At 46.4% G+C, this 25,735-nt stretch overlaps 1 long non-coding RNA gene across 1 annotated transcript; it reads left to right on the forward strand.

The window, feature by feature from the left end:
- Window positions 1–735: 735 nt before the first annotated feature.
- On the forward strand, window positions 736–19,907 carry LOC130521778 (uncharacterized). Its single transcript, XR_008949446.1, has 4 exons — window positions 736–886; window positions 15,061–15,210; window positions 17,547–18,244; window positions 19,424–19,907. It is a non-coding gene; the product is annotated as an uncharacterized LOC130521778 (long non-coding RNA).
- Window positions 19,908–25,735: the final 5,828 nt, after the last annotated feature.

Genomic DNA, 25,735 nt, shown 5'->3' on the forward strand with positions numbered 1-25,735 from the left:
TTTAATTAATCAGTTGAACAACATTAATTAAAAAATCACAGTTATTCAGGCACCAGTCAATATCCCAGATAAGGTGGTCTGTCAAATAGGAAATAGGGAATAACAGGAAACAGGGAATGCTGATACACATGAGTTTTACATGTGCTTACACGCACCAACGATAGAGTAGTTGAGAGGCAACCTCTAGGGGCAGGGGTGGGGTGGGGGGGTATATATAGACTGCGCGGTATAGTTAGGAGAATGTTAGCCCCCATATTTCCATCGGTCCACCTTTTGTAGAGACACTCCTCCTGTGCAGACAGAGACGGAAGAAGGAAAGAAATTTCTCCATTGCCGAGGCAGTCAGGCAGGAGACAGGAGAGAGGAAGAATAAATCAGCCCCAGTCTGGTCTCCAGTGACCACCCGCAGCCAGAGAATAGTCTAATAAAGCAGAGTGGGCTGGGGATGGAGAGTGTGAGCAGAGGCTCGGACTTTAGAGGAATAATGTCCTTTTACTGTAAGTCCCCCTGCAGCCAGACCCATGGCATTTTATTCAATTTCATTTTTCCCGGCGCCGTTTCGCTGCCACGTAGATGCTGGTGGTGGGAGCTGGTGAAAAGGTCGGTTTGCCATTTTACCAGCGTCTCTCCTTCCCGCCACACGCAGCTTCCTCGTCCTCCGTGCTTAAGTTTCTACCCAGGGCCCCTCCGATCTCTCAGGCCTCTCGTCTAATGCGAGGGTTTTTTTTGGAGGCAGCCGTTCTTTCATGAAAGGAGGAGAAGCACAGTGAAGCCAAGAGACATTAGCAGCCTCGTGAGCCCATAGGGCACATTTCCAAGGTAATCTTCCCCAGGATGTCCAGGGCCTAGTGATGGTTACCAGACCTGCGGAGCCCACAACACGCATGTAGGTAGCTCGTACAGACACACACATACACACAGAAACAAACACACAATCCATTTTTATTGTATTTGGGTCTGCTGCAGTCTGTGTCCTTCCCTCTCTTAGCGCCACACACACACCGCACTCGAAAAACAAAAATCCATATTATCGACCAGCCAGTGTCACCACAATTATTCTTTTGAAACAGCCATTGAAAACGAATTACATCTGCACTGTGTTTTCATCCGATTGCTCTGGGTGAGCAATGCTTACCGGCTGGGTCGGGTTTCCCCTTCAACCCCCCAGACCCCTCTCCCTCTAGGTTCACCGTCTGTTCCAAGCTGCTTCTAAAGGCTGGTCTCGGTGTACCACCACCGGTTCTGTTGGATGGTGTTTGTAAGAGAAGTGTTTAAAGGATGGCACAGAGTTAAATGAGCCAATCAAAGCTTCAAATAAGTTATTTCTGCATTGTTTATCATTTCCGAAGGACTCGCTCCAGTAAGTTTGTTTTGAGCTCATTGATTTGGCCACGTTTACCCTCAAATGTGGTTTATTTGCATATAGCCAACAGGATTAATTAGTCTTGAAATCCATAATTATTAAGCAGACAGGTTGAGGCCACACAGAGTTGTATAACTATACTTGATCCTGACAAATCCAGAATATAAATCTTACTGTAGAATTGCGATGTCTGTCAAGCCTTGCAGCTCCATCAATTGAGTTAAAGATCTTTAAAACCCACATGATTCTGATAAAATATCAAGGTTTGACGTCACTTTCAGCAGGACAGCTGGGGCCGATGTTCCCGTTTTATTCTTATGACATTAGGTATATCCACAGTGTCTGAGGAGGTGCCTGAAAAAGTCTAAACAACAATAAAAATTCAGCAATACATTTGGTGTGAAGTGATGTTTAGATAATTGATGGAATTTTGATGTTGTGTTGGAGGCAACAAGCTAATCAATTATTCTGGGGAAACCAAACTGGGCAGAAACACCACTGGCCCAGTATGATCCCAGCACTGCTACATCTAACCGTGTTACTCCATCTAACGGCATTAGCACTCTGAGCTGCTGTGCAGGAGCTGCATCCCATCCCCCACCCCCCCGGTCCGGCGGTGCCATGTGACAATGGAAGAGGGAAAAAGCAACTAATATCCAGCCAGTCCAGTTGGTAATTAATCCTGGTTTGGATTCCCTCAGTCAAGTACAGCAAAGGCTAGAAGGCAGGATCCCTTTGTTAAGCTCTGACCACACAAGTCACCTCACTCACCCTCCCAAAGCGGGGAAACGCCAACTTTGGAGTATTAAGAAAACCAATAGCCTTGTTGACATGAACACGGAGGCCTAACCCCCGCAGCCTCCTCATATGAAACATTGATTTTTCTGTCGGGCTGCAACACTAAACCCATTCATTCTCTATGGCCAGACCCAAGATTTGTGCAGATGTGGACGCCTTACAAACACGCTCATGCACACACACACTTGCACACACACACACACACACACACGCAGGCACGCACAAGACAAAGATCAGGCTCAACTCTCCTATAAACTCCAGCCTTTACCTTAGTAAAGTTGTCCTTCTTGATTCTCCATCAACCCATCGATGAACACACACACACACACACACACACACACAGGAGATAGTTATACATGATTATCTCTATCTCTTATTTATTTTAGTTACATGGTACATGATTGTCTACCTCTACACAATTTTAGGACCTGGGAAATGACAAATAATCTGAGTCTTTAAGCAACTATTTCTCTTTTTCCCCTTTTAATATCCATATTAGTCTTACTCTGTGCTTTTGAATCACTGAGTTCTAAATTTCCTGCTTCCCTATTTTTATCTGTTTGTTTTTTTCACACTAACAGCAATAGAAGACGCACAAACCTATTTACACATTCTATATTTGGATTGAAGCCTCACAAATTATACATTCTTTATGACAAGTAGGCATAAATGTAGCAACATAGCCTGGCTGTCAGGGTGATGAAGAAAGAGGAAATACATGGACAGAGAAGGGAATAAAAGAGGTAGCATGTGCTCCAATAGCATCGGTACATTAGAACCATCTGAGAGCCTCACGGTTTCCCCGGCTCCCTCCAGGAAACGCTGCGAGATGTTTGTTCACAGAGTGTTAACGAAGAAAAAAGGGGGGAAATTAAGAGAGCAGCACTTTTTCAAGGCACCCGTTGTATCCAGTGTCATTAAAGATTTATAGGAGGCTTCCCTTAGCATGACATGCATCATGAGTGGGGAGGAAAAGTGTTGCTGAGCAAGGTGAGGGGAAAGAAAAGTCACAATTCCTTTTGCTTCATTCTTTCACTTTTCTGTTGGGTTTCTTTGGATAGCTCGTGACTTCAGTGGAACTTCAAGCAACTGATCTGAGACTTTTAACCTGCAGGCACCTGCTTGGGTCACAGAGGTCAACAATAAAATCCCAACAGAGCACATGGGAGAATAAAATTGCATTTGGATGCACATCGAACTTCAGCTGATCCCTGTGAAAATGCACTTGAATGCTCACAATGGCCATTTGAACACACATCAATGCATCAGATCTTTGGATCACACCTAAAAACCATTAAAAAAGTGACTTTGACTTATGTCACGTGTGACATCACGTGCCCAGGTGGAGACTGCAGTGGGACCAAGGATGCTGGTTCACTCCCGGCCCCCACTGCCCAAGCGTTTTTGAGCAAAACCTGAACGTTTCCTCAGAGCTGCAGCTTTGTTGTTTGAATGTCTGTGATCGGTTAATGCTCCTGTGGGTCCCGCTCAGCCACCAGTGCATGAATGTGTGACTGTAGACGGGTAATGTGAAGCCCAATGAGGGGTCAAAGGTGACTAGAAAAGCACTAATAAAATCCATTTACATGCCGTCTCCCTACTCAGTGAGGGTTAAAAAGATTTTATAGCACGTGTGTGTAACTGACCAACGACTGGAAACAGTGAGCAAGAAACCAGAAGTAAATCGTTTTATATAGTTTATGAATTATTCTGCATATAATATATGGATTGGTTATTTCATTTAAGGTTTGTTCAACCTATTCGACAAGTGTGTGTGTGACAGAGCAGACGGCCGGCAGACAGTCTAGACTCAAAGACAGGGCGTAGGAGGTGACTGATGACTACCATCGCATCAATATCAGCTCTTCATAACAGCAATAACAGACACCCATAAGCACAGAAGATGGAGCATTCCAGAATATGACACCAAAAGCAGGAGCAGAGCCACCAAGCACAGACCCAATGTGGAGTTATCTGTCATCCTTTAGCCTCCAACTCACCTGCTGTCACCATTTCTACCATTCACAATCGCTCCTCAGAAGTTAAAACTCAAATTATGTTTAGCAATTAGGTTAGGAATGATCTTTGCTTCTGACTGCATCATAATTAGAGATGTATAGAGATTTTTTTATTTATTTTTTAACCTCGGTCAGCTTACAGCTGCTCGTTTTCGAGCAATTTCATAAAATCCTGCATCTAAATTACAATTTTCTTTTCTTGTCTTTGGTCTTGAATGTATTTATTTATTTATTTATTTATTCTTTCCCCAGTTTCTGATGGGCCACTGAACCCTTTCCTGGGCTGTGTATGCACCAGCAAACATGCTGATACGATCTTAAAGGTCATGTTCTTTTCACGTTGACAGAGGCCTTCTAAAAACTCTGACGAGGGGTCCCTCTAAAGCGCAGTGCTCTCACGCTGCTGCAGCAGACGCAGTCATTTATGTTGAGGCTGAACTGATTAATGGTCTACATAAAAATCCCTTTTTTCCTTTCCGACTGGCATTTCCAGGAGTCAGCCATGCTGAACGTGGATGGCCCATCGGCCCGACTCTCCCACTTCCTGGTCTTACTCATTGAGACATAAAAGAATAAAGTGATTATCACTTATAAGCTGCACTTGGGTCCTCTAGAGCATCCAATCATGTAGAATTAGTTAAAAGCTCCATAGGTGGAGACCATATCAGTATATCATTAAAAACTATTGAGTGCAGCAATTGAAAAGGAACACGAGCGGTTTTCAGGGAAGTGAGTAAACACTATTAAAGTGCTTTCTATTCTTTTATTGGGTGTGTTTCAATTTGTAAGATGAGTATCAACCTGATGGGATTGCTACGCTTGTAGTCCGTCCAACGTGTGTCGGAATCTCTCGTGCTTGTCCGCGTGTTTGTGTGTCTACGTTTGTGTCAATAGCGGACTCCGTCGACAGCTCCTCTCTGTCTCGCCTCGGTTTTAAAAGGCAACTATAATGGCCAGTAAGGACAGCCTTAAGAGGCACCGGCAGCTTGAAGCGCGATGCAACCAAAGGTCATTGATCCCCCCTTCCTCCGGTTTTAAAACAACGCATCAAGATTTTGGCATTTTGCGAACGCGCGGGCCAGCTCGCCGACAAGCTGACCTTGACAGTGAATTGGATAAATAAACCTTCAATTTAGCCTCTCTCCTCCTCTTATTCCCCAACACAGCTCAGCGGCTCAGGCAGCGAGTCCCACCGGGAGCATTCACCTATCCATATCGCTCAACACATGCTCGGCACACCGGCGCTCCCTCCCTCGTCTCCGGCCTGTCTGGCAGAACTGCCCTCAGCACTGTGACAAACACAGCATTAAAGATAAGCTAATAGCCCCCTTGCGCTTCCGTCAAAGTCAATCCTCGCACCACATCGGAAATTTAATGCCAGTTCCATCTCTCAAGCCCGTCCATCCCATTTCCTAACCAACGCCGTAGCCTTCTGCTCGGTCTCTGCCTGCCTTCATCAAGCCACTTTTCCCCTAGACACAAACATATAGGGCAAAGCTGACACCCGTGCAAACACACACTCCTCCATACTCTCAGATGGGCTTCAGCATCCCAGGGGAGACACAAGGAGTGAGAGCACCACTCCATAACGGGTAATGACATGGCATTTAATGATACTGTCCAAAATGATCCGGGTCTCTGCCGACAGCTACAGCTTCTCTACATGGAGGCTGTGCAGTTGTGAGGACTCAGATAAGCTTGGCTGGGCCTGCTCTCGCATGTGTGTGTGCGCGCGCGTGTGTGTAGACGTGGTTTCCTAACACGGCAGAGGCAATACTGTATATTTCACCCATACTGTCGCTTGAGAGGATGTGACACATACCTCTGCCGCACGCCGCTGTCATTCCTTCTGCCACCTCGTGTCTCCGCCCTCATCTCCTCCTTCCAGACCTGTTTCTCACCTCCTGTTTGTGTTATATTACTTCTTTGTCCTCACATATAGCTGCTCAAGAATGTTTTCTGGTTTTGGGTAAAGAGATAAAGAGCGATTTTCAGTTCAGATCAGTTGGAAAACACGTTTTCATTCATTTATTCCATCTTCATTTTTAATCTATAGCGCAGAAAATAATTTGTGATCTTGAAATTCCGTGCTTTCCCCACGTCAGCCCGGTGCTCTCGGAAATGCCTGAGCGCTGGCTACATGTGTGTCACACCTCGGACTGTCTCTGACAGCCATAATGACACCTCAGGCTGTAGAAGGGAAAACACAACTCCACACTAAAACCTGTCTCGCTGTGATAATGTGCGGTTTGCTGTAAATGGACTGACAGGCAAAGTAGAGACCCACGTAGGCGACTCAATCGGGTAATGAGATTGAACCTACAATGTCAGGTAATAAGAGTTTAGGTGCAGCTAACAGCTACCTCGCTACATCGCAGCCAAGTCTATCCTGCAGTTGGTTAAGTGCAACTTTCTCATAGAGGAAAAAATGCTTGAATTCTGAAGTGAATCTGGCTGCACAATGGGCGATCAGAAGGTCTTATGTAAATACACGCATTAACAAGGTGTGTGTGTGTGTGTGCAGACATGTGTACCTGTTTGTATTACTGTGTGTGCACATGTACAGCTTCGTGGCAGTTGTGTGCCTCCAGAGTACGACGCCCGGAGGGCAGCCTGGGGGCTCGCCTTCAGCGTCTGTTCTCACAGCAGGCAAGAGCAAGTCACGTCAAGACACACGTGCACACGCACGTGCACAAGCCTACAGAGTGGGGGCAGTAACCACCTCAGACACATGCAGGATATTACAAACATTTCCAGAGAGATAACCTGGAACAGAATACCAAAATTCAGAAAAATCTGTTTTGCAAGGTGCAGAATATAAAAATACAAATATTTCTGCCTTTCGGAGTAAAATAGATGGAGGCAACATCAACAACATGTCTGAAGGCCTCATATCACAATTTATTCATCTGGAACGTAAATACCACCATTACATATATGTATAAAATAGAAGGACTGAAGGTTTTATCATTACTTATTGGGCTGTCAATCTCATCCCTCACTTTCTGTCTTTCATTCATGAGAAACAACGAATATATTACGGGCTGAATTATGGGCTGGCTGACATAAATGAGTGGGGCTCAAGACCCTGTAATAATTTAACTACAGCCCTGGTCGTGGCTGTTGTGTTGGACATCCTTCTGTCTTATACAAACTAAGCTTAAATACTGCTGATGTTGTGTTTATGTATTCGGACGTCTTTGTGGATGACCTGCGTATCATTTTACAATTAAAATTGGAATCTCTGTGTTTAAAGAGTCATTTATAATAGGATGTATGTTGTTATTGTCATATTGTCAAATTACTGAAATGAGTAGATAATTGAATTAGTGTAGTTTAGAGTGGAAAAAATAGTTGCACTATTTTTGTCCTAAATCATTTCATTCCAAGTATTCCATCATAAAAAAGCACGACAACTATTGTAATCCAGATATTATACTCAGGTTGCTCCTTCCTCTTTTTTAAGTTGCCCCCCCTGGTTGTTGCTGGCAAGTTTGGCTTTAGTTGGTTTCTCTACTCTGTTTCTTAATTGGTCTTAAAGATGCCGAGGGCTCGTGTAGCACACACACACACACACACACACACACACACACACACACACACACACACACATACTGGCTCTCAGTTGCAGAGGAGACTGGCTGACGTGTGTGAAAATTTGCCGTGGGTACGGAGAAGAGAGGGTGGGGAAATGGTCGGGTCCTCTGAAGCAGATTTAGCACCATGGAAACTGCAATCATAGCAGATATTCTGCTCTTAATTACTGCCTGTTTACTTTGCCCTCCTCCAAGCATTTAACCCCCCCTCCCCCTCCAGCCGCCATACCACTACCACAAGCTACCTACCCACCCTCAATCACATTTTGTACTTCCTCACTCCTTCTCCTCCTCCAACACATATTTGGGGACATGGGCTTTTATGAAACGATTTAAAAAGCTCGAAGCGCCTAAAGTTTCCCTGAAACACAAGAGGATGAGAGCATTTGTGGGTGGAGGTGCTGAGACTGTGGAGCCACACGGGTTCCATATTATTTCTCACATTTCTGCCTCCTTTGGCCTAATCTTTTTTTTAAATCACACATGATTTTCTTTCAATCAGAATCATTTAAATCACTTGATTTAAATCAGAAGTTCTCATCCATTAGAGATGAATTCCATCTAGATTTTTACATCAACGCTGGACTAGACTTGAGTGAAGGATTCACATCACTTTATGTGTCCCTTTGGGGTAATTCCAAAAGGCATAAAATGAGCTTAAGAAGACGCATCTGAAATCCAAACCAGCACTCAGAGAAAGGCACAATCACAGATAAAACCCCGCTGGGTGGCTGCGTCAGAAGAAAGTGCTCAAAAATAAATAAACTTAAAACAAATTCCCTTAGTTTTTGGTGCTGCATTTGTTTTTTTCCATCACCAGGGAGACCCATCGGCTGTGTTGACCCTTCTGCCCCAATCTTTTTCTTCGCTGTAACAATGGCAGCAGCTCCTTGACATTGAACCTTATATCTTCGGATAGCCGGTTTATTTCCAATTCAGAGGTGCCGCAGTTCAAAGAAAAATGACAAACGCATAAAAATTGCCAATTCTGGCAAACCTGAAACCGGACCCGGTCCACAGGATAACTTCAATTAGACGACCCTCAAAAAGATGGCAGCACGTCCACCAGAACCTGTGGAGGGACGTCATGTACGCCAATGGGGCCAAGGCGCCTATGCTGATGCTGCATAGCAACATTTATGGTGTGGGCAGGAGGGGGTGCCAGGCTATTGAGGCTGTGTGTGGTTCAATACACACTCCAACAACCCACCAATGACTAAACAAGCTGTTTGGTTAATTCATTATTCCCTGTTTTGTTCAAGTTAGAGTTTATTTTTTACACAGCAATTCCAGTTTTTGTCATTATGAGTGGTGTGTGTGTGTGTGTGTGTGTGTGTGTGTGTGTGTGTGTGTGAGGGAGGGGGCCAACAGATATTCCCCTGTCCCCTGGTGTGTGGATGCTGTATTAAAGCCATATTTCGTGTCACTCTCGGCAGATTTATGGGGTGTTTTAAACAATATGACCTATGTGTTAAGAAACAAATTGCTTACACGTTTAGAATCCTTCAGGAAACACTTTAGTCCAGAGCCTGAGACTTTGTTTTATAGTAGATCATTATTCATTGCACATTTTGACCAGTGTTAGCAGACACTGACTGTCAATAACCAAAGATGGTGGTGAGGGTGAGCAGAAGGAGGCTGGAGAGCCACAGGAAGGCCAGACGTCCATATATATCATTTAAATGTTCAGACAGAGTCTAAAACCTTCCATCAACATGATGGTTTCATGTTCATTTTTATTTTTAAAATACCTATTTTCAAGGACAGAAAACACAGAATTCTCCGTAGTTGTGCTTCATCAATCTTACATGCAATAAAGTCTATTATAAGTTGCTTTAAATGTTTCTACTTTATTCATCATAGGCAGCTAAAAGATTCAAACTTTAAAATTACTGTATTCAATAGATGTATCCTGGGTTTCTCTCTCTTAATAAGTAAACTGAGATATGTCTTAATAAGTCCGTGCTTTATTTGAAATCATCCCTCTTTATCACGTTGGTCAGCGGGGAAATTAGAAAGTTTAACCCAAGTTTAAAACGCACAGTGTGCATTTTTCGCGTAGGAAATCCCAAAGATGATGTTTGTGTGTACAGCGCTCAGTTCCTGTGTTTAACCATTGCACTAAAGGGAGTCAAATTACAGTCGAGTGCTTAAATTAACCCTTACGTTTTGTGCTGAAAGTTAAATTAATTTGTCAGAAACGAAAGAGCCAGCCTGGACAATAAAACAAACACATTTGTCAGACCCAAAGAGGAGGACGGGATGGGCAGGCTAACACGGTGCAGGACGCACACGAAACCACAGATTTAGTCCCGGTTTTGTAGTCCGGATAACATGAAAAATGAGAAATCAGTAAATCTGGGCAGCAGAAGGTAAAAATGGAGAGGAAAATTCTCATGGAATTGTCTCTCGTGCAACGTGGGACAAGTTTCAGCTTCAGAGCTACAAATTTGAATGTGAAAGCCTGTATAAAGGGAGCATAAACAGTGTGAAGGCTTAAGCGAGTAAAAATATATGTTTGGCTTTTAACTGTCAGGCTCGGAGGAAGCAGGACAACTGCAGGACTTATCAAGCTATGACAGCAACATTATGGGGCATTCTTTACAAATGTAGGGGTTGATTGAGTTTAATTAGCCACAGAACCTTAAAAAAAATCCTTTTTCTTTGGTTGTCATTGTACATCTGTAAACATGTCTCTCACAATGCTACATTTGGTTCCAATGATCTTATTTTACATTCCGCTTTTTATCACGTAGAGGACGACGATAAAGGTTTGTTGTCAGATGTTCCTTTGTCTTGACTATGGCATAATTATTCAGCGTTGCCATAGTTAAACATGCTTTAAATCCCCGACTTATCTGAGCACAAAGGAACCTCTAGAAGGCTCTCTCCAGCCATCACGTCCCAATCCCCCTCAGAGACACAACACTTGCCTGTCTAATATCTATGACTTCAGCCTCCCACTCTCACACCCCAAAACAGCAACGACTGATGTCAAACAACATTCAACACCACCCCCCCAACACATGTCCTTAAGATTGTTCCAGCCTGACACTGACACCAAATCCCCGAGCAGCACCATTATGCTCACTGTCAAACGCCAACACCGCCTCTTGTTTTCAGCCGTTTGTTTGGATCTCCAGCACGTCAAAGGCAGAGTGAAGCTTTGCAGCACTGAATCAAGCTTTCGCTGTTTGGACCGCCGAGAAGGAAGAGGTTGCCCCGGGCTACAGGTGCCCTGGAACCCACCGGGAACATAAACACATAGAGAAATGCGTCTGGCCATTTCTTGACTTCGAATTAGATTAAAAAAAATTCATTTCCTGTATCAAAATCGTAAGCAAAACTCGTTATTTGGGCTTCATGTTGGGGAAATTTCTATCAAATACCAAAGCCAAGACCTGGAATGACCCAATCTGGTTTTAAAGCGAGCATAACAAGACCCCCTTCTGGACTGTAGGAGACCTCCTACGGTACTTAGGAACGCGTGTGGACCTTTCTGCTCCAGCATTACACATCAGACCACATTTGACTTGAGGAAATAGAAAAACCTACAGAAACATTCTGTTGTGTTCAATACAGTGTTACAGTGGTTGTCTGATCTTCGTCCCCGAATGCAAGAAGCAAAAGTGTCCTTGAGCAAGGCACCAAACCCCAAAATCAATCCCCTAGTTGCGTCTTCGGGGCATGAATGTGCACGAATGGTTATTCCTAAATATTGGTTAATCTACCATCAGTGTGGAGGTGGAGTGTAAAGAACTTTAAATGGTTAAAGAAAAGCTTATAAAACCAGGTCATCTCAACAAGGACCACAGAAAACTAAAGAAAGAAATTATAGACAAGAAGAATGTTGGAGTTCTGGGCTCTATGACCCTCTACTCACAAAAAGAATTAAAATACATGAGACTGGAATTGGACTGAATGTATATTTACAAGCTATTGTTCTTTAGACAGATGAAAGAAAGGTGGAGCTCTTTGAAAAGCCTCGTCTCTTCATGTTCAAAGCAGGATAATTACTCTTTTAACTCTTCATTATCGACGCCCAAGAAGGGCAAAGAGCCGAACCTTCCACGAGTCCTGAACCCCTTGGTTGATTTCTGACTTTGTCTTGATTTTGGGTATCGTAACGAGATCTGAGTAACGTCAGACATTCGTGATCCCAAAAGGTTCGTAGCTGCAGCTCAGCGGTCGCCCAGGTGCTCAAGCTCTAGGGGCTTCCTGATTGGTGGAGGTACGGAACCAAAAGCCTTCTGAGATGAGAGTATTCTGGCTGTAACAGAGGGATTTAAATGATCGGGATTCCTTCACGTTTCAGGACCACACGTGATTACTTTAAATGATTTCTGAAATATAGGCTGGCATGATTTTTGTAGATTTTAAATTGGTTTTTACAATGATTCTGTTGAAGCAAAGTCTGTTTTTATTGGCTGAGTGAATGTTTATTACTTTGGTGAGTTTCAAGATGCAGAATTTATGTAACTACATATCAAATCAGTGTGAGCCACCTAATCTCGTTTAAAAACTGCCTGTTATCAATTATTAAAGTTTGAGGATGCTGGACTCAAGTTGAGTAATGGAAATAATTTAGCCCCCCTTAGTTTGAAAAAGAAGCATCCATCCATCCCTCCATCTATCCGTCCATCCATCATCCACCCACCCATCCATCCATCCATCCATCATCCATCCATCCATCCACCACCCACCCACACACCCACCCATCCACCATCCATCCATCATCCGTCCATCCATCATCCACCATCCATCCATCCATCATCCATCCATCCATCCACCACCCACCCACCCACCCACCACACACACCCATCCATCCATCCACCATCCATCATCCCCCATCCATTATCCACCACCCACCCATCCATCCACCACCCACCCACCCACACACACACACCCCTCCATCCATCATCCATCCATCCATCCAGCCTCATCATCCATCCTCATCCATCCATCATCCATCCATCATCATCCATCCATCCATCCATCCACCCACCCACACACACCCATCCATCCATCCATCATCCATCATCCATCCATCCATTATCCAACCACCCACCCATCCATCCAACCACCCACCCACCCACACACACACATCCATCCATCCATCATCCATCCATCCATCCATCCATCCATCATCCATCATCCATCCTCATCCATCCATCATCCATCCATCCATCCATCCATCCCCCCCCCACCACACACACCCATCCATCCATCCATCCATCCATCATCCATCCATCCATCCATCCATCCATCCACCCACCCACACACACACCCATCCACACCACCCATCCACCACCCACACACACACCCATCCATCATCCATCCATCATCCATCCATCATCCATCCATCATCCATCCATCCATCCATCCATCCATCCATCCATCCATCCATATATCTGCTAGTGGGAGGAAAAACTATGGATTACCTTGAAACTGACACAAATTTCCCTGAACAATCATATTTTCCTGAATATGAGTTTGAATATTTGAGTTTGAATACGTTCCAGATGTCTCACTGTGAGGGAAACACTCCCCCACCCTCTCAATTGCTCCCTTTCAAATGCAGCCAAACTTTTGGAGTCGTATTTTTTCCCCAGTTTATAAATCACCTCCGCATTCACTCCATCAAAACGAGCAGAGATCTGACACATGTGGCACCTCAGCGGATCCTCCAGGCTGCAGAACATTCAGCAGAGGCCTAATGACAGACCGACAGATGGACGCGTTCTCTCCATCAGACCGATATGAGTGATGGAGAGACGGGGGGAGACGGATGGTGGAGATAACAATCAGCTGAATGACAGACTACAGGTGTTTGGCTTTGCTAGACAACGTCTCCACTGACTCTTCTGCCTGTTAGTCTGAGGAACATTTGGCCATGACAGGGGGGAAAAAAGGAAGAAAAGTAGGAGGTGGAAGATGTTTGAGAAAGAGTGAGGGAAAAGGGCTTCTCCTGCGGAACATCCCTCCCTCTGTTGTTAACATTTGGCTGAACTTTTAGACGGGACCCTCCCTCGTGACCCTTGCGTAAGGTCAGCGCGAAGACTGGGACGAGAAGGAGCTGTAAATGAGCATGTCGGGGAAACGTTCAAAGGAAAGAGAAGGTGGACAGCTGTGATACCAGACCGGCTTTGGTGTTTGAGCTTTTTAAATGTACAGACGATTAAAAAAAACGACATGAGGAAATGTTTATGTGCATTTATGAATCAATATCTGCAACAGGCAGGCAGACGGCGATTAGCATAAAGAACAATGGACGCAGCACAGATCCACAACCTTGAAACATCAAAGAGAGGAAAAGATAAAAAACATATTTCATCATCAAGGGAAACATATTTCCACCGTTCTAGAGAACCAGCCATTGGCAGGTGCCCTCAAATAGTAACCATTTGGAGAAAAACAGGTTCTAGAAGTGGTAGACGGGTCTCTGCTCACCCCAAAAGAGGTTTTCGGAATTCTTGGGTTACAGCCAGGAGGAGTCTGGTCAGAGATTAACTGGATTAACGCCACTAATGGACACATTGCTTTGACAACTGTGGCTCCAGTCGTCTCATCGGGCGAATCGCATGGCTGCTGCGTGCTGCTCGACACAAACACCAGGGTGATTTAACTGGAGTCCGCAGAGCCAGAGCAGGAGAATTAGGCGCCGAGATAAAACACTGACCCCCTGTAAAGATTAGAGTCAGGACGAGGAGGGGAGGCGAATACACTTAATCCCTTTCTTCCATTTCTCTTTGCTCTGCGTTTCTCCTCAGAGTGATAATTATGCAGAATACCAGAGCTCACAATGGATAATCTGGTAATAGAATTGCCGGAGCTCAACTTAACACCAAAATGTGTCAGAAACGCAGCGAGAAATAAAAGAGAAGAATAAAAACAGATGTAAATGAATCCTGCTGTCTCAAAAGCTGCAATGATGGGTATTAAATTGTAATTTTACATTTTCCTCCTTCAGATTTTCAATAAAAGCGTCTAATAGCTGAAATTATATTTAGTAATACCTCAGGCATTGTGGACTCTCTCTCTCTCTCTCTTTCCCTCTCTCTCCATGACCAAGGTTTCAGATAACAGTCCTGATAATCCCTGTTTTAAACAGATGCTCCTTTCTCTCACTTTCATTGAGGAACCTGTTTCAGAAGATGCCAACCGTCATTCAATCAGGCAGCCACACGCACGTCCCAGCTGCCTTCCTCCCTCCTTAGCAGGCAGTTGTTTTTGGAAAACGTAATCCATCAATTCTCAAATGGTGACGCCCCACTTTTCCACGCAGGAATTTCCTGACAGGATCCGCAGGCAGAGTCCATGGAGCCGAGAAGATTCCGCTCTGCCCATTCAAAGGTCAGAGCATCAACAGATGTGAAGGGTTAAGGGACAAAACCTCCACATCCACACCGTGAGCCCCCTTGGATCCAATGATAAGGTTTATATTAAAATATCACATGCATCATTTAGATTCAATATGGCTCATTTCATATGAATTTATTCCAGCTTTATGAGCTGAATGCAGTAAAAATGGACAGTTTAAAAACTACGGCGGACAGAAGGATGGTTGAATGACACATATTCATAGTGACGCAGCAAAATAAAGTTAGGATTATTATTTCTCCGTGCACAAAGCTAATGAAGCCTTTTGATGCTCGTGGCTGATGGAAAGAAAAATAATGAGTGGGAAATTGAAAACACGGCCTTGTTTTGATTGTAGTCTACGTTTAGAAGTGCTGCGCGCGTAAAGATCGTTTCAGCTTTGAGGTTTTGTGTCTGATATTACGAGAGATAAAGAGGTGCACGTTATAGAGGAAGGGAGGGCGTCACCTTCAAAGGCTGCTTGGCTAATTAGCCTTTGCCACATCAGCAGTTTTAAATAAAACCTTCTGGTTATGCCTCCTCACGCAGCTCTTTGTTCCAGATATGGGAAACAACTCATGTAATTGGATGCATTTTAAATGACTTGAGGTATCTGGAACATTTGGTTGTGTGCACATTCTTTTTTAAAAAAAGGTTGGGTCTGTTTGTCTTTCTCTGTATTTCTTCATAACTTCGATTTTTAATTTTCAGGAGCCGCTCTTGCATGTCTGAATGTACCCCCGCATCAATCTGAGGATTCCAAGATCTCTCATTTAATCCAATGTCCTGACAAGAATAGCTTTACAAAGCGGTGTGTGTTTCCACTGAGGGACTGAACAGCAGCGTGCTGCTCTGCCTCTGTGTACAGGCACGAGATGTGAAGCAGCCCGCTAATCACACAAATTATTGCTTCCAATTAGCGCTGTGGTGGTAATTAATTCCCCCACTAGCACATCATTTAGCATGTTTTCATACCATGGCACCTGTTCTCCCCAATCCTCCCGACCCTGTTTGTTGTATTTGACTCAGACTGTTGGCGTTGCAGCCTTTAATGAACAGTTGACGCCGCGCACGGAGGAAGTTTGGGTCAGTACAGAAGGAAGCCCAGATCATCCCCACTGAGGGAGCTCAGACAAACAATGGCTGCACGCCCCTCCTTCTTCCACCTCGCTAATATAGATTAATAAAGTGATAACACTCTTTGTTAATTGATATGAGCGTGCAGTACTAATTACTGGGCTGTACGACAAGCTAGCTATTGAACCCGTAAGGGGGGCAGCGTCAGAATGGACTGGATGTGCAACACCACCATGTCCTGGAGGGTGAATGGGGGCCAGAGGCCAGAGAGGGGGGGGAGAGAGGGGGGGGAGAGGGGGAGAGGAGAGGGGGAGAGAGAGAGAGAGGGGGAGAGAGGGCAGAGAGAGGACGAGGAGAGAGAGGGGGGCGAGGAGGGGGAGAGAGAGGGAGGGACAGAGAGAGGGGGGAGAGAGGGGGAGGAGAGATGAGAGGTACCAGAGAGAGGAGGGACAGAGAGAGAGAGGGGGAGAAGAGAGAGGGGAAGAGAGAGACAAGGGACAGAGAGGGGACAAGAGAAGGAGGGGGAAGAGGAGAGGAACAGAGAGGGGGAGGGGGAGCGAGTAGGGAAGGACAGAGAGAGGGGGAGGAGAGGGCGGGGAGAGAGAGGGGGAGAGAGGGGGGAGAGAGAGGGACAAGAGAGAGGGACAGAGAGAAGGGCAGAGGAGGGGGACTTGAGAGAGGGACAGAGAGAGGGGAGAGAGAGGGACAGAGAGAAGGCAGATGAGAGGGACGAGAGAGGGGAAGGGAGAGAGAGGACAGAGAGCGGGACAGAGGAAGGGGGGGGGGGGGGGAGGGAGAGGGACAGAGAGGGGGTGAGCGAGGACTGAGAGAGGGAAGAGGGACTGGCGAGAGGGGGGGATAGAGGAGGGACAGATGAGAGGGGGGAGAGAGAGGGAGATGAGAGGGACAGAGAGAGGGACAGATAGATGGTGAGGAGAGGGAAGAGAGAGGGACAGAAGAGGGGGAGAAAACATGGGGTTTGTGTTGACAGTTATTGTCATTTGTACTTTGGGTCATTTTATCCAGGAACTAAATGTGTAAATAACCCAAACTGCATGTGAAGTCAACTAAAACTGGTTCCTTAAACTATACATCCGAGTTTTCCAGACCAATATTAACATTTCGGAGGAACATTTTGATTTGCGGTAAAACGTGGTCTGTTCATGACACTTTGTTCCAGTTAGTCTACATCCAACATTCCTAAATCATTAAACGCCAGAAAGAGTCCGAACACTTTGTCATCTACACGGTGACGCAGCTTTTAACAATCGGATTTCTTTTTATTTTTATACTTCAACGTTTTGAATCGCTCCAGTTCCTCCACCTGACGTCCAGGATGGCTGCCCTCAGTGGAAGAGCGTCCAATATCGTGCTATTGATAGTCATCTCCTCTGTGCTGTGACAGCGTCGCCTTGAGAGGGAAATATCAAGCCCAAGTGGGCAGGAACGTGGAACTTCTCCTTTTCCTTCCGAGGAACTTTCCCAAGTCTGTTTCCTGGCACACTCTTCCCCCTACTGGTGTGAATCCATAAGCATTGAACTGCTTATTCATTAACATGTTGATATCTGTAATCTATAATTCATGGAAGCATCTTTTAAAATTGATATTCAGCAATAAAAAAGCTGCTGTATTTTGATCCTGCAAGGCTGCACGGAGAGCAAACACTTGATGTGCAGCTGCGTGGTCGGAATTTGCACCTTGCCCGGGTGATTTCATCGCCAGGAAAGGGAACGGATGCGGAACCTCTGAAAGATGAAGAGACATCAGGAAAGTTTTCAGGACACGTGTGTGTGTGTGCCTTGTTTTCCTGTAAACTAACACACAAGCGTCAGAGGGTCCAAAAAGGAAGAGAAAATGGCTGCAGGCTGGATGAAGGAAAAGTTGGTCCTGTTTAAACTGAACAGGCAACATTTCAAAACTATCACGGCAGCAGGTCCATCGCTAATAAGCTGGACGTCCCACGACGGACGAGGATGAGGACGAGGAGAAAGGAGGGTGGCGTGGAGGAACACTGGAGGAACGTCCTCCGAAAGTAGGTTTGATGAGAATTAGCTGCACTAGAAGACGGTGATTTTTGACAATGGCTATGAAGAATTAATCAGGCCAGCACTCAATAATTCATCAGGCTTCCCAAAGTCCCCCATTAATTTTTGATCTGCTTCATCCTGTCGTTATTTGCATGAAATCACAGGAAAGTTCTAAATATTGTTGTTGTGGCGGCAAAGACGTCACCAAGTGTCTCGATGTAAAGCTCAGTATGAACGGCTGCAGGTGGACAACGCTGGGTCTGACACGGCTGCTAATGCTACTGTTACTACTGCTGCTAATACTACTGTTATTACTACTGCTGCTGCTGCTGCTGCTGCTGCTGCTGCTGCTATACTACTGTTGACTACTGCTGCTGCTGCTTGCTACTGCTAATTCTACTGTTGCTACTTGCTGCTGCTAATACTGAAACTACTACTGTTACTACTGCTGCTGCTGCTGCTGCTGCTGCTGCTGCTGCTAATACTACTGTTACCACTGCTGCTAATACTACTGTTACTACTGCTGCAGCTGCTGCTGCTGCTGCTAATACTACTGAATACTGTTACTACTACTGCTGCAATGCTACTGTTAATCTACTGCTGCTGCTGCTAATATACTGTTACCACTACTGTTACCGTACCACTGCTGCTAATACTTCTGTTACTACTACTGCTGCTAATACTTCTGTTACTACTACGCTGCTAATACTTCTGTTACTACTGCTGCTAATACTACTGCTGCTGCTAATACTTCTGTTACTACTGCTGCTAATACTACTGTTGTACTACTACTGCTGCTGCTACTACTGCTGCTGCTGCTGCTGCTACTACTACTGCTGCTACTGCAGTAGTAGTACAACAACAACAACAATAATAATAATAATAACAACAATAATAATAATGCTTACACAGGCTTCCTTTAGTGACTGTGTGTTATTTCCCAACATGAATCATGGATAGAAGATATTTGACACATTTTATAGAAACCATTTGTTTTTAGCTTTGTTTGCATTATTTGTGTGTTTGCTGCACACTGACGCCGGATATCAGCAAACACGTCTCAAGTTGTTTGCGTTTAATAAGCTCCAACGCTGCAGCTGGAAATTGTTGCATGCTCATTGTAATTATTTTACGCCTGCGCCGGATTCCTTTGATTTATGTGCTAAATGTGTTTTTAATAAAAGTGCGAGAGGAGATGGGAAGAAGGAGAGCTCCAAGAAGCTGCTCGGTGAGATGAAAAAGCTTTCACAACAGGACGAGATGTTGAAGATCCCTTTTTTAACGCACAGTTGTGTAAAAATAAAATCCACTGTCCAACGCTCCAAGGAGACTCAGGCTCCTGCTGTCTTTTATCAGAGACAGAATGGACCCCCTTGATTGAATGTAGCAGCCGAGTGGTCGTTAGGGTCTCATATGTAGCCTAAAGCAACACCGTGCGCTCCCCTATGTTAATGGGCACATGCCCTGGAAAAATTAGCATGGTGCTCTCTGGGGTGGGGAGATCACCTTGCTCTGTGGTGCTCCGCTGTTGTTCTCATTAAATATAAAGAAGAGGGATTATCGTCATTTTCAAACCTGACAGAATAGAATGTAAAAGTGACCTGACAACGTGAAGGTTTTCAGCACATTTACACACGTTTTTATTTGTTGTTTGGATTTCATGTTCACGTGGGATTTTTAAAAATATGTTCTTTAAAGAAAGAAAAGGATTCACTTATTTTTCTAGGCTATTTCTTTTGCTGCTTTATGATCCTGAATGATAACTTCTTGTATTGAAGACATATTGAGCTATATTGTTCACAAATTATTGGTTTGAATTCATATTTAAGACCGAAATGTGTACCTTTAATGAAACTCTAAACAGAAATATATAACAGCATTTTTGACAAAAAATAACCTTAAAAAAAGGTGTTACTGATGTTTAATGTCACGTGACCTTTATTTTATTTTTATTTTTTTGCAAAATATTAGGTCAAAAACATGCCACTAATGTCAAGAATTGAGACTGGCATTAAAATAACCACAGATAATTAAGTAAACCTCACAGACTCCGCCTTCTTTGGCCCTAAATGAGTGGAGTGGGTGGAGCCTAGCCAGAGGTGGGTGTTCAAGGATTCTGGGAACTCTGGGAAGTGCAGAGCAGCAGTGTCTGTTCCTCATCTCTTCATTCTGATGCAATTAAACTTAAAAGCCTCTGCGTGTGAGGGCACCCACAGCCTCTTCATGGTGCACGTTTGGACAGATTCAACATGCGCTGCCTCAAAGGTCATCATTTCTGGTGTAAGACAGCAGCTGGGACCCAGGCTGGTGCTCCCACAGCAGTCTTTCTAATCTATAGTGGTTTATTCCAGGTAGACTGTAAATGGAACAGTACCCTCTACGACCAGTAGAGGGCAAAGCTCGTGTGAGATGGTGCGGACAGTGCACGAGTGTGTCTGTGCAGTAATCCAGGTGAATAGAGATCAGTCTCTGAGTGAGGCTGCAGCCACTCACTACTGTCACCGGTCACGCCGCAGGATGGGTGATTCAGTTCTTATAATCCGTTCAGCTGGGCAGGAGGTGAGGAGGAGGTGAGGAGGAGGTGAGGAGCCTCCTTAAACATTAATAAATGTTGTCGCACTCATAAAAGTGAGTGAGATATTTTAAAGAAAGAGCCATTTGCTACCATACTTATGGTATTTTACCTGTTGTTTACCTGTTGTTCTTCTTTTTGGAAGTCTGCATTTATAAAATGTCGGTTTAAAGTACTGCGGTATTAGCCTGCTAAATATAGGTGGAGGCTGGTCGACAGTAGGAAGACCCTGATCTGCATCAGCCTTCTATAGATCCTATGTACATAAAAACGCGTAATGCATGAAGGTACATACCATAACCTGGTCCAGGTGGCTCCTCTCAGGCTCGATTGATCAGCTAAAATCATACTGAAAACAATCTGCTTTTGAATGTCTTCAGTTCACGCGTGATGATTCGGTAATAATCATGTTATAAAGACTCTGGGGGGAAAGGAATCATTGTAAAATAATCCTTCAGGACCAGAGGAGAAAATGGTGAACAGGTGAGTCGGGCCAGTTTGGACCAGATAACATCCAGTCTACCCACTCTGATCACATGATGCTACGTTTAACAACAAATATAAATAAAGTAAGTTATCACTTTAAGCAAGTTGGCACAATGAATGAGTGTTTCTATCGGGTCACTTTCTTCCACCCGAGTCGTCATCCTGAATCTAACTTCAGTTACAAAGCGATGAATGTTTCGAAATTTCACAAGATCTCAAGGTTAAGAAGGTGGATCCGTTCTCTCCTTTGATTTGACCTGTAGGCCAATTACTGTATTTCTGCCGAAGTCACAAAGAGCTGAATGAGATGGCGATTACAGTGAAAACACACACAACAACACACACAGGCTCTCACACCACACACACACACACACAACACACACACACAGGCTCTCTCACACACACACACACACACACACACACACGCGCAGCAGCTGCAGATCAGTCTGGGACTGGCTTGCTGCCGGCAGTTTCTAATTGCTCTCAGAGGAAAAAGAAATGCTTGGAAGAAAACTGGTGCAGATCTGCTTCCTCTCTCTTTTCATCTCATGTATTCAGCACTCCTTGTTTTTTCCTTTTTCTTTATCTTCGCCCATCCTTCACTTCCTCCTGTACCGCCCGCCTTTTCTCAGCAGCGACTCCTTCATTCAGCCTGATGGCAAAGTTAAAGGAAAGGAGTTGGGGATAGATAGATAGATAGATAGATAGATAGATAGATAGATAGATATATGATAGATAGATAGATAGATAGATAGAGAGAGAGAGAGGAGAGAGAGCGAGATAGAGAGAGAGGTGGGTGGGTTGTTGTTTATTGATTGCTGGCTGGATGGCTGGGATATATAGATCGCTCGCTCGATCGCGATCGCTCGCTCGCTGCTCTCGCTCGCTCTCGCGCGCGCGGCGCGCGCGCGCGCGCGCGCGCCGCGCGCGCGCGCGCGGTGGGTGGGTGGTTGGGTGGCTGGCTCGCTCGCTCGCTCGCTCGCTCGCTCGCTCGCTCGCTCGTCGCTCGCTCGCTCGCTCGCTCGCTCCTCGCTCGCTCGCGCGCGCGCGCGCGCGCGCGCGCTGGCTGGCTGGCTGGGTCGTTCGCGTCGCTCGCTCGCTCGCTCGCTCGCTCGCTCGCTCGCTCGCTCCTCGCTCGCTCCGCTCGCTCGCTCTGCTCGCTCGCTCGCTCGCTCGCTCGCTCGCTCGCTAGACTCGCTCGCTCCTCGCTCGCGAGCGCGAGCCATCGCGGGGCCGAGCGAGAGATAGTGAAGAGGGCCTTTATTAAACTTGCTGCTAATTGAGATAGCACAAAAATAATGGGGAGTGACACTTTAATGAAGACATGCTGCGTGCCACCACTCCTTCCTTCCTCCCTTCCTTCCCCTCCACCACCAACAGCAGGAGGAGGTGCGCCGGAGAGGAGAAAAAGAACTTGCCTGGGACAAACGGAGAAGGGAAAAGAGTTTTATTGGCAAAAGAACACAACGAAATAAAGACAGGATTGATATAGACTCGCGTCTCGGGCTGCAATATGTTTCCAGTGGCATGTCAAAAGTAGGAGTTAAACAGAGTTATCGGGGGGATATTGTTCCATCACGGTCTAACACAGTTAGATTTTATCAAGGCCATCGCTCGCACGCTTGCAATCGAGTGTTCTGATCCTCAACGTCTGCCTCCTGCCTGAGACAAAGAGCAAACACGTGATGTAGGACAAGCAGACGGTCGCAGGGCGGCGCTCCTTCATCCAGTGGGAGGTGAATACATGAAGCATGATAGCGATGATGGGGCTGGATCAGGAAATCTGCCATCCATTGTCACACACCTGGATGGCAGATTCTGCTTGCACTCAGGCCGATCCGCAACGCACACGTGCGCGTGCACGTGCACGTGCCTTTTCTCCTCCCTCCTGTGGATGAATATAAAATCAGAAACAGGTATAAATATTTATGAAATGCATTATTCTTTGGCTTCTGTGCTAAAGCAGAGGTGAACATGATTTGCCCCTGTCTCACTGTGATTTCTACTGTCTTCACAAAAGCTGGGCCCCAAGCAAAATCTGGAGCTCGCACACACACACACACACCACACACACACACACACCCGCCACACAGGCACACACACCCCGCAGTGAATGAATCCATATCCAGGAGCTTAACTAAAGCACGGTCTCTGTACAGGTATAAACATCTGTTACGTTCCCCCACAAATATTTCTTGCCGACCCGGCATTAATTACACTTTAATTATTGATTTAATGACTGTTTCTGGTGGAACCTGTGGAGGCTGAACAACAGTCATGGACACTGTGGTTCTGCTCATTTTCACCAGCCAGGTTACGTTTTGGGTGTGTTTTTAGCCTCAGGATTTGGTTCAGTTGTCTAAAAGTAAAAAGAAAAAGGATTTTACTGTTTTCTTATTCATGTCATAGATAGTCAGAGATGATCTAAACAGAGGCCCCTCACATGGACCCGCCGTCTGGCGGAGGATCACAGGGATCACATATGCTGAGGAACAGCACCAGAATCCTTGGTGTCTGTACTGTGGTACCGGGACCAGCAAGTGTCTGAGCTGGTACGGAAGCCCGATAGATCCCAACGGATGTAGTTGGGTTCACTTTAATACAAAGATCTGGCTGTCAGCTTTGGAAGAGCTGTGACCACGACTTCAGGACCGAGGGGGACGTTGTGGACAATAGTAGGACATTGAAGCCTCCAGCTGGTCCAAACAGCTGCAGCCAGAGTTCTGACAGTTATTGGCAAAAGAGATCTCCTGACTCCTGGACTGGGTCTCCATTGGCTGCTCATTTAATCAAGAATAGCTTTTGAAGTCCTTCTATGACCTCCAAGGTCCTCAGAGGCCGAGCTCCATCCTACCTGGAGGAGCGAAGAGCGCCGCTCTGCTCTCAGAACGCTGGTTTACCTGTGCTGCCCTGGAGCTTTCACAGGAGAATCAGCTGGTTCCACAGGCTGATGGCTGAAGGCTCCTCTCCCCTCCTCCTCCCCTCTCTCTCTCCTCTCCTCTCCTCTCCTCTCCTCTCCTCTCCTCTCCTCTCCTCTCCTCTCCCCCCCTCCCCTCCCCTCCCCTCCCTCCTCTCCTCTCTCCTCTCCTCTCTCCTCTCCTCTCCTCTCCCCTCCTCTCCCCCCCTCCCCTCCCCTCCCTCCTCTCCCTCTCCTCTCCTCTCCTCTCCTCTCCTCTCCTCTCCTCTCCCTCTCCTCTCCCCCCTCCCCTCCCCCCCCCCTCTCCCCCCTCTCCTCTCCTCCTCCTCTCCTCTCCTCTCCTCCTCTCCTCTCCTCTCCTCTCCCCCCTCCCCCCTCCCCTCGACCTCCCCTCCTCCCTCTCCTCCTCCTCTCCTCTCCTCTCCTCTCTCTCCTCTCCTCTCCTCCTCTCCTCTCCTCTCCCTCTCCTCTCCTCTCCTCTCCTCTCTCCTCTTCCCCTTCCTCTCCTCTCCTCTCCCCTCCCCTCCCCTCAGGTCCCTCCCCTCCCTCCTCTTCCCCTCCTCTCCTCCCCTCTGCCTCCTCCTCTCCTCTCCTCTCCTCTTCCTCTTCCTCTCCTCTCCTCTCCTCTCCACCTTGCCCCCCCTGGCCTCCCTTCCTCGTCACCTCCTCTCCTCTCCTCTCCTCCCCTCCTCTCAGCTCTCCTCTCCTCTCCTTCTCCTCTCCTCCCACCCATCCTCTCCATCCTCTCTCTCCCTCCTCGCTCTCCTCTCCTCTCCTGATCTCTCTCCTCCTCTCCTCTCCTCTCCCCCTCTCTCTCCCCTCCTAAGTCGCTCTCCTCTCTCTTTCCTCTCCTCTCCCTCCTCCCTCGCTCTCCTCCTCTCTCCTCTCCTCTCCTCTCCTCTCCTCCTCTCTCCTCTCTCCTCTCGTCCTCTCCTCTCCTCTCTCCTCTGCTCTCCTCTCTTGCCTCTCTCCTCTCCTCCCTCTCCTCCCCCATCCTCTCCTCTCCTCTCCTCTCCTCTCCTCTCCCCCCTCGTCCTCTCCTCATTCCTCTCCTCTCTCTCCTCTCTCCTCTCCTCTCCTCCTCTCCTCTCTCCTCTTCCCTCTCCTCTCCCCCCTCTCCTCTCCTCTCCTCTCTCTCGCTCCTCTCCTCGTCCTCTCCTCTCCTCTCTCCTCTCCTCCTCTCCTTCTCATCCTCTCCTCCTCCTCCTCTCCTCTCTCTTCCTCCTCTCCCCCCTCTCCTCTCCTCTCCTCTCCTCTCCGCTCTCCTCTCCTCTTCCTCTCCTCTCCTCTCTCTCCTCTCCCACCTCCCCTCCCCTCCCCCCCCACTTCCATTGTTGAGGTGGAGGTCTTGACCTGTGGTAGCAGGTTTGTTGGTGCTACTCACTGCAGAAACCCATGGAGTCCCAGAGGTCACAGAGGTCAAGGAAGGGAAGGCACATGCTGACCTTGACTAAAAATAGTGTGTGAGGACTCTTGGCGGGGTTCTCTTATCACTGGGACTGAGGTCATTAAGAGTGTTCA

Source organism: Takifugu flavidus, chromosome 2, assembly GCF_003711565.1.
Source record: "Takifugu flavidus isolate HTHZ2018 chromosome 2, ASM371156v2, whole genome shotgun sequence".
Classification (NCBI taxonomy): domain Eukaryota; kingdom Metazoa; phylum Chordata; class Actinopteri; order Tetraodontiformes; family Tetraodontidae; genus Takifugu; species Takifugu flavidus.